General features: G+C 35.3%; 30 non-coding genes across 30 annotated transcripts; all 30 read left to right on the plus strand.

The window, feature by feature from the left end:
• The first annotated feature begins 130 nt into the window (after positions 1-130).
• Positions 131-203, plus strand: Trnak-uuu (transfer RNA lysine (anticodon UUU)). The gene has a single exon. It is a non-coding gene; the product is annotated as a tRNA-Lys (tRNA).
• Positions 204-656: 453 nt separating this feature from the next.
• Positions 657-729, plus strand: Trnak-uuu (transfer RNA lysine (anticodon UUU)). The gene has a single exon. It is a non-coding gene; the product is annotated as a tRNA-Lys (tRNA).
• A 452-nt stretch (positions 730-1,181) lies between these two features.
• On the plus strand, positions 1,182-1,254 carry Trnak-uuu (transfer RNA lysine (anticodon UUU)). The gene has a single exon. It is a non-coding gene; the product is annotated as a tRNA-Lys (tRNA).
• Positions 1,255-1,705: 451 nt separating this feature from the next.
• Positions 1,706-1,778, plus strand: Trnak-uuu (transfer RNA lysine (anticodon UUU)). Its single transcript has one exon. It is a non-coding gene; the product is annotated as a tRNA-Lys (tRNA).
• Positions 1,779-2,407: 629 nt separating this feature from the next.
• Trnak-uuu (transfer RNA lysine (anticodon UUU)) lies at positions 2,408-2,480 on the plus strand. The gene has a single exon. It is a non-coding gene; the product is annotated as a tRNA-Lys (tRNA).
• Positions 2,481-2,580: 100 nt separating this feature from the next.
• Positions 2,581-2,653, plus strand: Trnak-uuu (transfer RNA lysine (anticodon UUU)). Its single transcript has one exon. It is a non-coding gene; the product is annotated as a tRNA-Lys (tRNA).
• Positions 2,654-2,756: 103 nt separating this feature from the next.
• Trnak-uuu (transfer RNA lysine (anticodon UUU)) lies at positions 2,757-2,829 on the plus strand. The gene has a single exon. It is a non-coding gene; the product is annotated as a tRNA-Lys (tRNA).
• Positions 2,830-3,106: 277 nt separating this feature from the next.
• On the plus strand, positions 3,107-3,179 carry Trnak-uuu (transfer RNA lysine (anticodon UUU)). The gene has a single exon. It is a non-coding gene; the product is annotated as a tRNA-Lys (tRNA).
• Positions 3,180-3,788: 609 nt separating this feature from the next.
• Trnak-uuu (transfer RNA lysine (anticodon UUU)) lies at positions 3,789-3,861 on the plus strand. The gene has a single exon. It is a non-coding gene; the product is annotated as a tRNA-Lys (tRNA).
• Positions 3,862-4,312: 451 nt separating this feature from the next.
• On the plus strand, positions 4,313-4,385 carry Trnak-uuu (transfer RNA lysine (anticodon UUU)). Its single transcript has one exon. It is a non-coding gene; the product is annotated as a tRNA-Lys (tRNA).
• Positions 4,386-4,839: 454 nt separating this feature from the next.
• On the plus strand, positions 4,840-4,912 carry Trnak-uuu (transfer RNA lysine (anticodon UUU)). The gene has a single exon. It is a non-coding gene; the product is annotated as a tRNA-Lys (tRNA).
• A 100-nt stretch (positions 4,913-5,012) lies between these two features.
• Positions 5,013-5,085, plus strand: Trnak-uuu (transfer RNA lysine (anticodon UUU)). The gene has a single exon. It is a non-coding gene; the product is annotated as a tRNA-Lys (tRNA).
• Positions 5,086-5,537: 452 nt separating this feature from the next.
• On the plus strand, positions 5,538-5,610 carry Trnak-uuu (transfer RNA lysine (anticodon UUU)). The gene has a single exon. It is a non-coding gene; the product is annotated as a tRNA-Lys (tRNA).
• A 99-nt stretch (positions 5,611-5,709) lies between these two features.
• Trnak-uuu (transfer RNA lysine (anticodon UUU)) lies at positions 5,710-5,782 on the plus strand. The gene has a single exon. It is a non-coding gene; the product is annotated as a tRNA-Lys (tRNA).
• An 803-nt stretch (positions 5,783-6,585) lies between these two features.
• Trnak-uuu (transfer RNA lysine (anticodon UUU)) lies at positions 6,586-6,658 on the plus strand. Its single transcript has one exon. It is a non-coding gene; the product is annotated as a tRNA-Lys (tRNA).
• A 275-nt stretch (positions 6,659-6,933) lies between these two features.
• On the plus strand, positions 6,934-7,006 carry Trnak-uuu (transfer RNA lysine (anticodon UUU)). Its single transcript has one exon. It is a non-coding gene; the product is annotated as a tRNA-Lys (tRNA).
• A 628-nt stretch (positions 7,007-7,634) lies between these two features.
• Positions 7,635-7,707, plus strand: Trnak-uuu (transfer RNA lysine (anticodon UUU)). The gene has a single exon. It is a non-coding gene; the product is annotated as a tRNA-Lys (tRNA).
• Positions 7,708-7,807: 100 nt separating this feature from the next.
• Trnak-uuu (transfer RNA lysine (anticodon UUU)) lies at positions 7,808-7,880 on the plus strand. The gene has a single exon. It is a non-coding gene; the product is annotated as a tRNA-Lys (tRNA).
• Positions 7,881-7,983: 103 nt separating this feature from the next.
• On the plus strand, positions 7,984-8,056 carry Trnak-uuu (transfer RNA lysine (anticodon UUU)). Its single transcript has one exon. It is a non-coding gene; the product is annotated as a tRNA-Lys (tRNA).
• Positions 8,057-8,508: 452 nt separating this feature from the next.
• On the plus strand, positions 8,509-8,581 carry Trnak-uuu (transfer RNA lysine (anticodon UUU)). The gene has a single exon. It is a non-coding gene; the product is annotated as a tRNA-Lys (tRNA).
• A 99-nt stretch (positions 8,582-8,680) lies between these two features.
• Positions 8,681-8,753, plus strand: Trnak-uuu (transfer RNA lysine (anticodon UUU)). Its single transcript has one exon. It is a non-coding gene; the product is annotated as a tRNA-Lys (tRNA).
• A 278-nt stretch (positions 8,754-9,031) lies between these two features.
• On the plus strand, positions 9,032-9,104 carry Trnak-uuu (transfer RNA lysine (anticodon UUU)). The gene has a single exon. It is a non-coding gene; the product is annotated as a tRNA-Lys (tRNA).
• Positions 9,105-9,203: 99 nt separating this feature from the next.
• On the plus strand, positions 9,204-9,276 carry Trnak-uuu (transfer RNA lysine (anticodon UUU)). The gene has a single exon. It is a non-coding gene; the product is annotated as a tRNA-Lys (tRNA).
• An 802-nt stretch (positions 9,277-10,078) lies between these two features.
• On the plus strand, positions 10,079-10,151 carry Trnak-uuu (transfer RNA lysine (anticodon UUU)). Its single transcript has one exon. It is a non-coding gene; the product is annotated as a tRNA-Lys (tRNA).
• A 280-nt stretch (positions 10,152-10,431) lies between these two features.
• Trnak-uuu (transfer RNA lysine (anticodon UUU)) lies at positions 10,432-10,504 on the plus strand. Its single transcript has one exon. It is a non-coding gene; the product is annotated as a tRNA-Lys (tRNA).
• A 280-nt stretch (positions 10,505-10,784) lies between these two features.
• Positions 10,785-10,857, plus strand: Trnak-uuu (transfer RNA lysine (anticodon UUU)). Its single transcript has one exon. It is a non-coding gene; the product is annotated as a tRNA-Lys (tRNA).
• A 276-nt stretch (positions 10,858-11,133) lies between these two features.
• On the plus strand, positions 11,134-11,206 carry Trnak-uuu (transfer RNA lysine (anticodon UUU)). The gene has a single exon. It is a non-coding gene; the product is annotated as a tRNA-Lys (tRNA).
• A 452-nt stretch (positions 11,207-11,658) lies between these two features.
• Trnak-uuu (transfer RNA lysine (anticodon UUU)) lies at positions 11,659-11,731 on the plus strand. Its single transcript has one exon. It is a non-coding gene; the product is annotated as a tRNA-Lys (tRNA).
• Positions 11,732-11,830: 99 nt separating this feature from the next.
• Positions 11,831-11,903, plus strand: Trnak-uuu (transfer RNA lysine (anticodon UUU)). Its single transcript has one exon. It is a non-coding gene; the product is annotated as a tRNA-Lys (tRNA).
• A 280-nt stretch (positions 11,904-12,183) lies between these two features.
• Positions 12,184-12,256, plus strand: Trnak-uuu (transfer RNA lysine (anticodon UUU)). The gene has a single exon. It is a non-coding gene; the product is annotated as a tRNA-Lys (tRNA).
• The last annotated feature ends 60 nt before the right edge of the window (positions 12,257-12,316 follow it).

Raw genomic sequence — 12,316 nt, forward strand, 5'->3', positions numbered from 1 at the left:
GTGTCAAGGGTTCAAATCTCTTAATGGGCGTATTCGTTTTTGCTTCCATTATCTTTCAAGTCTATTTTTTACTTTAGGCCAATTGAAATAAAACAAACGTCTAAGAATAAGAACATGGCTTTTATATGAAGCCCGGTTAGCTCAGTTGGTAGAGCATCAGACTTTTAATCTGAGGGTCAAGGGTTCAAGTTCCTTATTGGGCGTATTTGTTTTTTGCTTCCATTATCTTTGAAGTTAATTTTATACTTTAGGCCAATAAAATTATTAAGAAAAAGTCTAAGAATGAGAACAAGTTGTTTATATGAAGCCCGGTAAGCTCAGTTGGTAGAGCATCAGATTTTTAATCTGAGGGTCAAGGGTTCAAATACCTTATTGGGCGTATTCATTTTTGCTTCCATTATCTTTCAAGTCTATTTTATACTTTAGGCCAATTGAAATAAAACAAACGTCTACGAATAAGAACATGGCTTTTATATGAAGCCCGGTTAGCTCAGTTGGTAGAGCATCAGACTTTTAAACTGAGGGTCAAGGGTTCAAGTCCCTTAATGGGCGTATTTGTTTTTTGCTTCCATTATCTTTGAAGTCAATTTTATACTTTAGGCCAATTGAAATTTAAAAAAAAACGTCTAAGACTGAGAACAAGGTATTTATATGAAGCCCGGTTAGCTCAGTTGGTAGAGCATCAGACTTTTAATCTGAGGGTCAAGGGTTCAAATCCCTTATTGGGCGTATATGTTTTTTGCTTCCATTATCTTTGAAGTCAATTTTATACTTTAGGCCAATAGAAATTTAAAAAAAACGTCTAAGAATGAGAACAAGGTATTTATATGAAGCCCGGTTACCTCAGTTGGTAGAGCATCAGACTTTTAATCTGAGGGTAAAGGGTTCAAATCCTTTATTGGGCTTATTCGAGTTTTGCTTACATTATCGTTCAAGTCAATTTTATACTTTAGGCCAATTGAAATAAAACAAACTTCTGAGAATGAGAACAAGGTATTTATATGAGGCTCGGTTAGCTCAGTTGGTAGCGCAAAAGACTTTTAATCTGAGGTCAAGGGTTAAAAGCCGTTATTCGGCGTATTCCTTTTTGGCTTCCATTATCGTTGAGGTCAATTTTATACCTTAGGCCTATAGAAGTTAAAAAAAAACGTCTAAGAATGAGAACAAGGTATTTATATGAAGCCCGGTTAGCTCAGTTGGTAGAGCATCAGACTTTTAATCTGAGGGTCAAGGGTTCAAATTCCTTATTGGGCGTATTCGTTTTTGCTTCCATTATCTTTCAAGTCTATTTTATACTTTAGGCCAATTGAAATAAATTAACGTCTAAGAATGAGAACAAGATATTTGAATGAAGCCCGGTTAGCTCAGTTGGTAGAGCATCAGACTTTTAATCTGAGGGTCAAGGATTAAAGCCCGTTATTTGGCGTATTCCTTTTTTGCTCCCATTATCTTTCAAGTCAATTTTATACTTTAGGCCAATTGAAATTTAAAAAAAATGTCTAAGAATGAGAACAAGGTAGTTATATGAAGCCCGGTTAGCTCAGTTGGTAGAGCATCAGACTTTTAAACCGAGGGTCAAGGGTTCAAGTCCCTTAATGGGCGTATTTGTTTTTTGCTTCCATTATCTTTGAAGTCAATTTTATACTTTAGGCCAATAGAAATTTAAAAAAAACGTCTACGAATGAGAACAAGGTATTTATATGAAGCCCGGTTAGCTCAGTTGGTAGAGCATCAGACTTTTAATCTGAGGGTCAAGGGTTCAAGTCCCTTATTGGGCGTATTTGTTTTTTGCTTCCATTATCTTTCAAGTCAATTTTATACTTTAGGCCAATTGAAATTTAAAAAAAACTTCTAAGAATGAGAACAAGGTAGTTATATGAAGCCCGGTTAGCTCAGTTGGTAGAGCATCAGACTTTTAAGCTGAGGGTCAAGATTTCAAGTCCCTTATTGGGCGTATTTGTTTTTTGCTTCCATTATCTTTCAAGTCAATTTTATACTTTAGGCCAATTGAAATTTTAAAAAAACGTCTAAGAATGAGAACAAGGTATTTATATGAAGCCCGGTTAGCTCAGTTGGTAGAGCATCAGACTTTTAAGCTTAGGGTCAAGGGTTCAAATCTCTTAATGGGCGTATTCGTTTTTGCTTCCATTATCTTTCAAGTCTATTTTTTACTTTAGGCCAATTGAAATAAAACAAACTTCTAAGAATGAGAACAATGTATTTATATGAAGCTCGGTTAGCTCAGTTGGTAGCGCAAAAGACTTTTAATCTGAGGTCAAGGATTAAAGCCCGTTATTTGGCGTATTCCTTTTTTGCTCCCATTATCGTTCAAGTCAATTTTATACTTAAAGCCAATAGAAATAAAAAAAAAAACCGTCTAAGAATGAGAACAAGGTATTTATATGAAGCCCGGTTAGCTCAGTAGGTAGAGCATCAGACTTTTAATCTGAGGGTCAAGGGTTCAAATCCCTAATTGGGCGTATTCGTTTTTGCTTCCATTATCTTTCAAGTCTATTTTATACTTTAGGCCAATTGAAATAAAACAAACGTCTAGGAATAAGAACATGGCTTTTATATGAAGCCCGGTTAGCTCAGTTGGTAGAGCATCAGACTTTTAATCTGAGGGTCAAGGGTTCAAGTCCTTTATTGGGCGTATTTGTTTTTTGCTTCCATTATCTTTGAAGTTAATTTTATACTTTTGGCCAATAAAATTATTAAGAAAAAGTCTAAGAATGAGAACAAGTTGTTTATATGAAGCCCGGTTAGCTCAGTTGGTAGAGCATCAGACTTTTAATCTGAGGGTCAAGGGTTCAAATCCCTTATTGGGCGTATTCGTTTTTGCTTCCATTATCTTTCAAGTCTATTTTATACTTTAGGCCAATTGAAATAAAACAAACGTCTAAGAATAAGAACATGGCTTTTATATGAAGCCCGGTTAGCTCAGTTGGTAGAGCATCAGACTTTTAAACTGAGGGTCAAGGGTTCAAGTCCCTTAATGGGCGTATTTGTTTTTTGCTTCCATTATCTTTGAAGTCAATTTCATACTTTAGGCCAATTGAAATTTAAAAAAAAACGTCTAAGAATGAGAACAAGGTATTTATATGAAGCCCGGTTAGCTCAGTTGGTAGAGCATCAGACTTTTAATCTGAGGGTCAAGGGTTCAAATCCCTTATTGGGCGTATATGTTTTTTGCTTCCATTATCTTTGAAGTCAATTTTATACTTTAGGCCAATAGAAATTTTAAAAAAACGTCTAAGAATGAGAACAAGGTATTTATATGAAGCCCGGTTACCTCAGTTGGTAGAGCATCAGACTTTTAATCTGAGGGTAAAGGGTTCAAATCCTTTATTGGGCTTATTCGAGTTTTGCTTACATTATCGTTCAAGTCAATTTTATACTTTAGGCCAATTGAAATAAAACAAACTTCTGAGAATGAGAACAAGGTATTTATATGAGGCTCGGTTAGCTCAGTTGGTAGCACAAAAGACTTTTAATCTGAGGTCAAAGGTTAAAGCCCGTTATTCGGCGTATTCCTTTTTGGCTTCCATTATTATTATTATTATTATTTATTGCCAAAAACCAGTTACAAACAAACAAAACACAGAAACTAAGAGAGTAGGCAGGAACCTAAAAGTGAACCTAATCACTATAACAAGAGTTCAGGTTCCGTACTCCCAAAGTAACAACAATGATATAAAATAAACTTATCGTTCAAGTCAATTTTATACCTTAGGCCAATAGAAGTTAAAAAAAAACGTCTAAGAATGAGAACAAGGTATTTATATGAAGCCCGGTTAGCTCAGTTGGTAGAGCATCAGACTTTTAATCTGAGGGTCAAGGGTTCAAATCCCTTATTGGGCGTATTCGTTTTTGCTTCCATTATCTTTCAAGTCTATTTTATACTTTAGGCCAATTGAAATAAAAAAACGTCTAAGAATGAGAACAAGATATTTATATGAAGCCCGGTTAGCTCAGTTGGTAGAGCATCATACTTTTAATCTGAGGGTCAAGGATTAAAGCCCGTTATTTGGCGTATTCATTTTTTGCTCCCATTATCTTTCAAGTCAATTTTATACTTTAGGCCAATTGAAATTTAAAAAAAATGTCTAAGAATGAGAACAAGGTAGTTATATGAAGCCCGGTTAGCTCAGTTGGTAGAGCATCAGACTTTTAAACCGAGGGTCAAGGGTTAAAGTCCTTTAATGGGCGTATTTGTTTTTTGCTTCCATTATCTTTGAAGTCAATTTTATACTTTAGGCCAATAGAAATTTAAAAAAAACGTCTACGAATGAGAACAAGGTATTTATATGAAGCCCGGTTAGCTCAGTTGGTAGAGCATCAGACTTTTAATCAGAGGGTCAAGGGTTCAAGTCCCTTATTGGGCGTATTTGTTTTTTGCTTCCATTATCTTTCAAGTCAATTTGATACTTTAGGCCAATTGAAATTTAAAAAAAACATCTAAGAATGAGAACAAGGTATTTATATGAAGCCCGGTTAGCTCAGTTGGTAGAGCATCAGACTTTTAAGCTGAGGGTCAAGGTTTCAAGTCCCTTATTGGGCGTATTGTTTTTTTGCTTCCATTATCTTTCAAGTCAATTTTATTCTTTAGGCCAATTGAAATTTAAAAAAAACGTCTAAGAATGAGAACAATGTATTTATATGAAGCTCGGTTAGCTCAGTTGGTAGCGCAAAAGACTTTTAATCTGAGGTCAAGGATTAAAGCCCGTTATTTGGCGTATTCCTTTTTTGCTCCCATTATCGTTCAAGTCAATTTTATACTTTAGGCCAATAGAAATAAAAAAAAACCGTCTAAGAATGAGAACAAGGTATTTATATGAAGCCCGGTTAGCTCAGTAGGTAGAGCATCAGACTTTTAATCTGAGGGTCAAGGGTTCAAATCCCTTATTGGGCGTATTCGTTTTTGCTTCTATTATCTTTCAAGTCTATTTTATACTTTAGGCCAATTGAAATAAAACAAACCTCTAAGAATAAGAACATGGCTTTTATATGAAGCCCGGTTAGCTCAGTTGGTAGAGCATCAGACTTTTAATCTGAGGGTCAAGGGTTCAAGCCCCTTATTGGGCGTATTTCTTTTTTGCTTCCATTATCTTTGAAGTCAATTTTATACTTTAGGCCAATAGAAATTTAAAAAAAACGTCTAAGAATGAGAACAAGGTATTTATATGAAGCCCGGTTACCTCAGTTGGTAGAGCATCAGACTTTTAATCTGAGGGTAAAGGGTTCAAATCCTTTATTGGGCTTATTCGAGTTTTGCTTCAATTATCGTTCAAGTCAATTTTATACTTTAGGCCAATTGAAATAAAACAAACTTCTGAGAATGAGAACAAGGTATTTATATGAGGCTCGGTTAGCTCAGTTGGTAGCGCAAAAGACTTTTAATCTGAGGTCAAGGGTTAAAGCCCGTTATTCGGCGTATTCCTTTTTGGCTTCCATTATCGTTCAAGTCAATTTTATACCTTAGGCCAATAGAAGTTAAAAAAAAACGTGTAAGAATGAGAACAAGGTATTTATATGAAGCCCGGTTAGCTCAGTTGGTAGAGCATCAGACTTTTAATCTGAGGGTCAAGGGTTCAAATCCCTTATTGGGCGTATTCGTTTTTGCTTCCATTATCTTTCAAGTCTATTTTATTCTTTAGGCCAATTGAAATAAAAAAACGTCTAAGAATGAGAACAAGATATTTATATGAAGCCCGGTTAGCTCAGTTGGTAGAGCATCAGACTTTTAATCTGAGTGTCAAGGGTTCAAGTCCCTTATTGGGCGTATTTGTTTTTTGCTTCCATTATCTTTCAAGTCAATTTTATACTTTAGGCCAATTGAAATTTTAAAAAAAAGTCTAAGAATGAGAACAAGGTATTTATATGAAGCCCGGTTAGCCCAGTTGGTGGAGCATCAGACTTTTAATCTGAGGGTCAAGGGTTCAAGTCCCTTAATGGGCGTATTTGTTTTTTGCTTCCATTATCTTTCAAGTCAATTTTATACTTTAGGCCAATAGAAATTTAAAAAAACGTCTAAGAATGAGAACAATGTATTTATATGAAGCCCGGTTACCTCAGTTGGTAGAGCATCAGTCTTTTAATCTGAGGGTAAAGGGTTCAAATCCCTTATTGGGCTTATTCGAGTTTTGCTTCCATTATCGTTCAAGTCAATTTTATACTTTAGGCCAATTGAAATAAAACAAACTTCTAAGAATGAGAACAAGGTATTTATATGAGGCTCGGTTAGCTCAGTTGGTAGCGCAAAAGACTTTTAATCTGAGGTCAAGGGTTAAAGCCCGTTATTCGGCGTATTCCTTTTTGGCTTCCATTATCGTTCAAGTCAATTTTATACCTTAGGCCAATAGAAGTAAAAAAAAAAACGTCTAAGACTGAGAACAAGGTATTTATATGAAGCCCGGTTAGTTCAGTTGGTAGAGCATCAGACTTTTAATCTGAGGTCAAGGGTTAAAGCCCGTTATTGGGCGTATTCCTTTTTTGCTTCCATTATCGTTCAAGTCAATTTTATTCTTTAGGCCAATAGAAATAAAAAAAAAACGTCTAAGAATGAGAACAAGATATTTATATGAAGCCCGGTTAGCTCAGTTGGTAGAGCATCAGACTTTTAATCTGAGGGTCAAGGGTTCAAGTCCCTTATTGGGCGTATTTGTTTTTTGCTTCCATTATTTTTCAAGTCAATTTTATACTTTAGGCCAATTGAAATTTAAAAAAAATGTCTAAGAATGAGAACAAGGTAGTTATATGAAGCCCGGTTAGCGCAGTTGGTAGAGCATCAGACGTTTAAACTGAGGGTCAAGGGTTCAAGTCCCTTAATGGGCGTATTTGTTTTTGCTTCCATTATCTTTCAAGTCTATTTTATACTTTAGGCCAATTGAAATAAAAAAACGTCTAAGAATGAGAACAAGATATTTATATGAAGCCCGGTTAGCTCAGTTGGTAGAGCATCAGACTTTTAATCTGAGGGTCAAGGGTTCAAGTCCCTTAATGGGCATATTTGTTTTTTGCTTCCATTATCTTTCAAGTCAATTTTATACTTTAGGCCAATTGAAATTTAAAAAAAAACGTCTAAGAATGAGAACAAGGTAGTTATATGAAGCCCGGTTACCTCAGTTGGTAGAGCATCAGACTTTTAATCTGAGGGTAAAGGGTTCAAATCCTTTATTAGGCTTATTCGAGTTTTGCTTCAATTATCGTTCAAGTCAATTTTATACTTTAGGCCAATTGAAATAAAACAAACTTCTGAGAATGAGAACAAGGTATTTATATGAGGCTCGGTTAGCTCAGTTGGTAGCGCAAAAGACTTTTAATCTGAGGTCAAGGGTTAAAGCCCGTTATTCGGCGTATTCCTTTTTGGCTTCCATTATCTTTCAAGTCAATTTTATTCTTTAGGCCAATTGAAATTTAAAAAAAACGTCTAAGAATGAGAACAATGTATTTATATGAAGCTCGGTTAGCTCAGTTGGTAGCGCAAAAGACTTTTAATCTGAGGTCAAGGATTAAAGCCCGTTATTTGGCGTATTCCTTTTTTGCTCCCATTATCGTTCAAGTCAATTTTATACTTTAGGCCAATAGAAATAAAAAAAAACCGTCTAAGAATGAGAACAAGGTATTTATATGAAGCCCGGTTAGCTCAGTAGGTAGAGCATCAGACTTTTAATCTGAGGGTCAAGGGTTCAAATCCCTTATTGGGCGTATTCGTTTTTGCTTCTATTATCTTTCAAGTCTATTTTATACTTTAGGCCAATTGAAATAAAACAAACGTCTAAGAATAAGAACATGGCTTTTATATGAAGCCCGGTTAGCTCAGTTGGTAGAGCATCAGACTTTTAATCTGAGGGTCAAGGTTTCAAGCCCCTTATTGGGCGTATTTCTTTTTTGCTTCCATTATCTTTGAAGTTAATTTTATACTTTAGGCCAATAAAATTATTAAGAAAAAGTCAAAGAATGAGAACAAGGTATTTATATGAAGCCCGGTTAGCTCAGTTGGTAGAGCATCAGACTTTTAATCTGAGGGCCAAGGGTTCAAATCCCTTATTGGGCGTATATGTTTTTTGCTTCCATTATCTTTGAAGTCAATTTTATACTTTAGGCCAATAGAAATTTAAAAAAAACGTCTAAAAATGAGAACAAGGTATTTATATGAAGCCCGGTTACCTCAGTTGGTAGAGCATCAGACTTTTAATCTGAGGGTAAAGGGTTCAAATCCTTTATTAGGCTTATTCGAGTTTTGCTTCAATTATCGTTCAAGTCAATTTTATACTTTAGGCCAATTGAAATAAAACAAACTTCTGAGAATGAGAACAAGGTATTTATATGAGGCTCGGTTAGCTCAGTTGGTAGCGCAAAAGACTTTTAATCTGAGGTCAAGGGTTAAAGCCCGTTATTCGGCGTATTCCTTTTTGGCTTCCATTATCGTTCAAGTCAATTTTATACCTTAGGCCAATAGAAGTTAAAAAAAAACGTCTAAGAATGAGAACAAGGTATTTATATGAAGCCCGGTTAGCTCAGTTGGTAGAGCATCAGACTTTTAATCTGAGGGTCAAGGGTTCAAATCCCTTATTGGGCGTATTCGTTTTTGCTTCCATTATCTTTCAAGTCTATTTTATTCTTTAGGCCAATTGAAATAAAAAAACGTCTAAGAATGAGAACAAGATATTTATATGAAGCCCGGTTAGCTCAGTTGGTAGAGCATCAGACTTTTAATCTGAGTGTCAAGGGTTCAAGTCCCTTATTGGGCGTATTTGTTTTTTGCTTCCATTATCTTTCAAGGTAATTTTATACTTTAGGCCAATTGAAATTTAAAAAAAAAGTCTAAGAATGAGAACAAGGTATTTATATGAAGCCCGGTTAGCCCAGTTGGTAGAGCATCAGACTTTTAATCTGAGGGTCAAGGGTTCAAGTCCTTTAATGGGCGTATTTGTTTTTTGCTTCCATTATCTTTCAAGTCAATTTTATACTTTAGGCCAATAGAAATTTAAAAAAACGTCTAAGAATGAGAACAAGGTATTTATATGAAGCCCGGTTAGCTCAGTTGGTAGAGCATCAGACTTTTAATCTGAGGGTCAAGGGTTCAAATCCCTTATTGGGCGTATTCGTTTTTGCTTCCATTATCTTTCAAGTCTATTTTATTCTTTAGGCCAATTGAAATAAAAAAACGTCTAAGAATGAGAACAAGATATTTATATGAAGCCCGGTTAGCTCAGTTGGTAGAGCATCAGACTTTTAATCTGAGTGTCAAGGGTTCAAGTCCCTTATTGGGCGTATTTGTTTTTTGCTTCCATTATCTTTCAAGGTAATTTTATACTTTAGGCCAATTGAAATTTAAAAAAAAAGTCTAAGAATGAGAACAAGGTATTTATATGAAGCCCGGTTAGCCCAGTTGGTAGAGCATCAGACTTTTAATCTGAGGGTCAAGGGTTCAAGTCCCTTAATGGGCGTATTTGTTTTTTGCTTCCATTATCTTTCAAGTCAATTTTATACTTTAGGCCAATAGAAATTTAAAAAAACGTCTAAGAATGAGAACAAGGTATTTATATGAAGCCCGGTTACCTCAGTTGGTAGAGCATCAGTCTTTTAATCTGAGGGTAAAGGGTTCAAATCCCTTATTGGGCTTATTCGAGTTTTGCTTCCATTATCGTTCAAGTCAATTTTATACTTTAGGCCAATTGAAATAAAACAAACTTCTAAGAATGAGAACAAGGTATTTATATGAGGCTCGGTTAGCTCAGTTGGTAGCGCAAAAGACTTTTAATCTGAGGTCAAGGGTTAAAGCCCGTTATTCGGCGTATTCCTTTTTGGCTTCCATTATCGTTCAAGTCAATTTTATACCTTAGGCCAATAGAAGTAAAAAAAAAACGTCTAAGACTGAGAACAAGGTATTTATATGAAGCCCGGTTAGTTCAGTTGGTAGAGCATCAGACTTTTAATCTGAGGTCAAGGGTTAAAGCCCGTTATTGGGCGTATTCCTTTTTTGCTTCCATTATCGTTCAAGTCAATTTTATTCTTTAGGCCAATAGAAATAAAAAAAAAACGTCTAAGAATGAGAACAAGATATTTATATGAAGCCCGGTTAGCTCAGTTGGTAGAGCATCAGACTTTTAATCTGAGGGTCAAGGGTTCAAGTCCCTTATTGGGCGTATTTGTTTTTTGCTTCCATTATTTTTCAAGTCAATTTTATACTTTAGGTTAATTGAAATTTAAAAAAAATGTCTAAGAATGAGAACAAGGTAGTTATATGAAGCCCGGTTAGCGCAGTTGGTAGAGCATCAGACGTTTAAACTGAGGGTCAAGGGTTCAAGTCCCTTAATGGGCGTATTTGTTTTTTGCTTCCATTATCTTTGAAGTCAATTTTATACTTTAGGCCAATAGAAATTTTTAAAAAAACGTCTAAGAATGAGAACCAGGTATTTATATGAAGCCCGGTTAGCTCAGTTGGTAGAGCATCAGACTTTTAATCTGAGGGTTAAGGGTTCAAGTCCCTTAATGGGCATATTTGTTTTTTGCTTCCATTATCTTTCAAGTCAATTTTATACTTTAGGCCAATTGAAATTTTAAAAAAAACGTCTAAGAATGAGAACAAGGTAGTTATATGAAGCCCGGTTAGCTCAGTTGGTAGAGCATCAGACTTTTAAGCTGAGGGTCAAGGTTTCAAGTCCCTTATTGGGCGTATTTGTTTTTTGCTTCCATTATCTTTCAAGTCAATTTTATACTTTAGGCCAATAAAATTATTAAGAAAAAGTCTAAGAATGAGAACAAGTTGTTTATATGAAGCCCGGTTAGCTCAGTTGGTAGAGCATCAGACTTTTAATCTGAGGGTCAAGGGTTCAAATCCCTTATTGGGCATATTCGTTTTTGCTTCCATTATCTTTCAAGTTTTTTTTATACTTTAGGCCAATTGAAATAAAACAAACGTCTAAGAATAAGAACATGGCTTTTATATGAAGCCCGGTTAGCTCAGTTGGTAGAGCATCAGACTTTTAAACTGAGGGTCAAGGGTTCAAGTCCCTTAATGGGCGTATTTGTTTTTTGCTTCCATTATCTTTGAAGTCAATTTTATACTTTAGGCCAATTGAAATTTTAAAAAAACGTCTAAGAATGAGAACAAGGTATTTATATGAAGCCCGGTTAGCTCAGTTGGTAGAGCATCAGACTTTTAATCTGAGGGTCAAGGGTTCAAATCCCTTATTGGGCGTATATGTTTTTTGCTTCCATTATCTTTGAAGTCAATTTTATACTTTAGGCCAATAGAAATTTAAAAAAAACGTCTAAGAATGAGAACAAGGTATTTATAAGAAGCCCGGTTACCTCAGTTGGTAGAGCATCAGACTTTTAATCTGAGGGTAAAGGGTTCAAATCCTTTATTGGGCTTATTCGAGTTTTGCTTCCATTATCGTTCAAGTCAATTTTATACTTTAGGCCAATTGAAATAAAACAAACTTCTGAGAATGAGAACAAGGTATTTATATGAGGCTCGGTTAGCTCAGTTGGTAGCGCAAAAGACTTTTAATCTGAGGTCAAGGGTTAAAGCCCGTTATTCGGCGTATTCCTTTTTGGCTTCCATTATCGTTCAAGTCAATTTTATACCTTAGGCCAATAGAAGTTAAAAAAAAACGTCTAAGAATGAGAACAAGGTATTTATATGAAGCCCGGTTAGCTCAGTTGGTAGAGCATCAGACTTTTAATCTGAGGGTCAAGGGTTCAAATCCCTTATTGGGCGTATTCGTTTTTGCTTCCATTATATTTCAAGTCTATTTTATACTTTAGGCCAATTGAAATAAAAAAACGTCTAAGAATGAGAACAAGATATTTATATGAAGCTCGGTTAGCTCAGTTGGTAGAGCATCAGACTTTTAATCTGAGGGTCAAGGGTTCAAGTCCCTTATTGGGCGTATTTGTTTTTTGCTTCCATTATCTTTCAAGTCAATTTTATACTTTAGGCCAATTGAAATTTAAAAAAAATGTCTAAGAATGAGAACAAGGCAGTTCTATGAAGCCCGGTTAGCTCAGTTGGTAGAGCATCAGGCTTTTAAACCGAGGGTCAAGGGTTCAAGTCCCTTATTGGGCGTATTTGTTTGTTGCTTCCATTATCTTTGAAGTTAATTTTATACTTTAGGCCAATAGAAATTTTTAAGAAAAAGTCAAAGAATGAGAACAAGTTGTTTATATGAAGCCCGGTTAGCTCAGTTGGTAGAGCATCAGACTTTTAATCTGAGGGTCAAGGGTTCAAGTCCCTTATTGGGTGTATTGGTTTTTTGCTTCCATTATCTTTCAAGTCAATTATACTTTAGGCCAATTGAAATTT

This window comes from Antedon mediterranea, chromosome 8 (assembly GCF_964355755.1).
Source record: "Antedon mediterranea chromosome 8, ecAntMedi1.1, whole genome shotgun sequence".
Classification (NCBI taxonomy): domain Eukaryota; kingdom Metazoa; phylum Echinodermata; class Crinoidea; order Comatulida; family Antedonidae; genus Antedon; species Antedon mediterranea.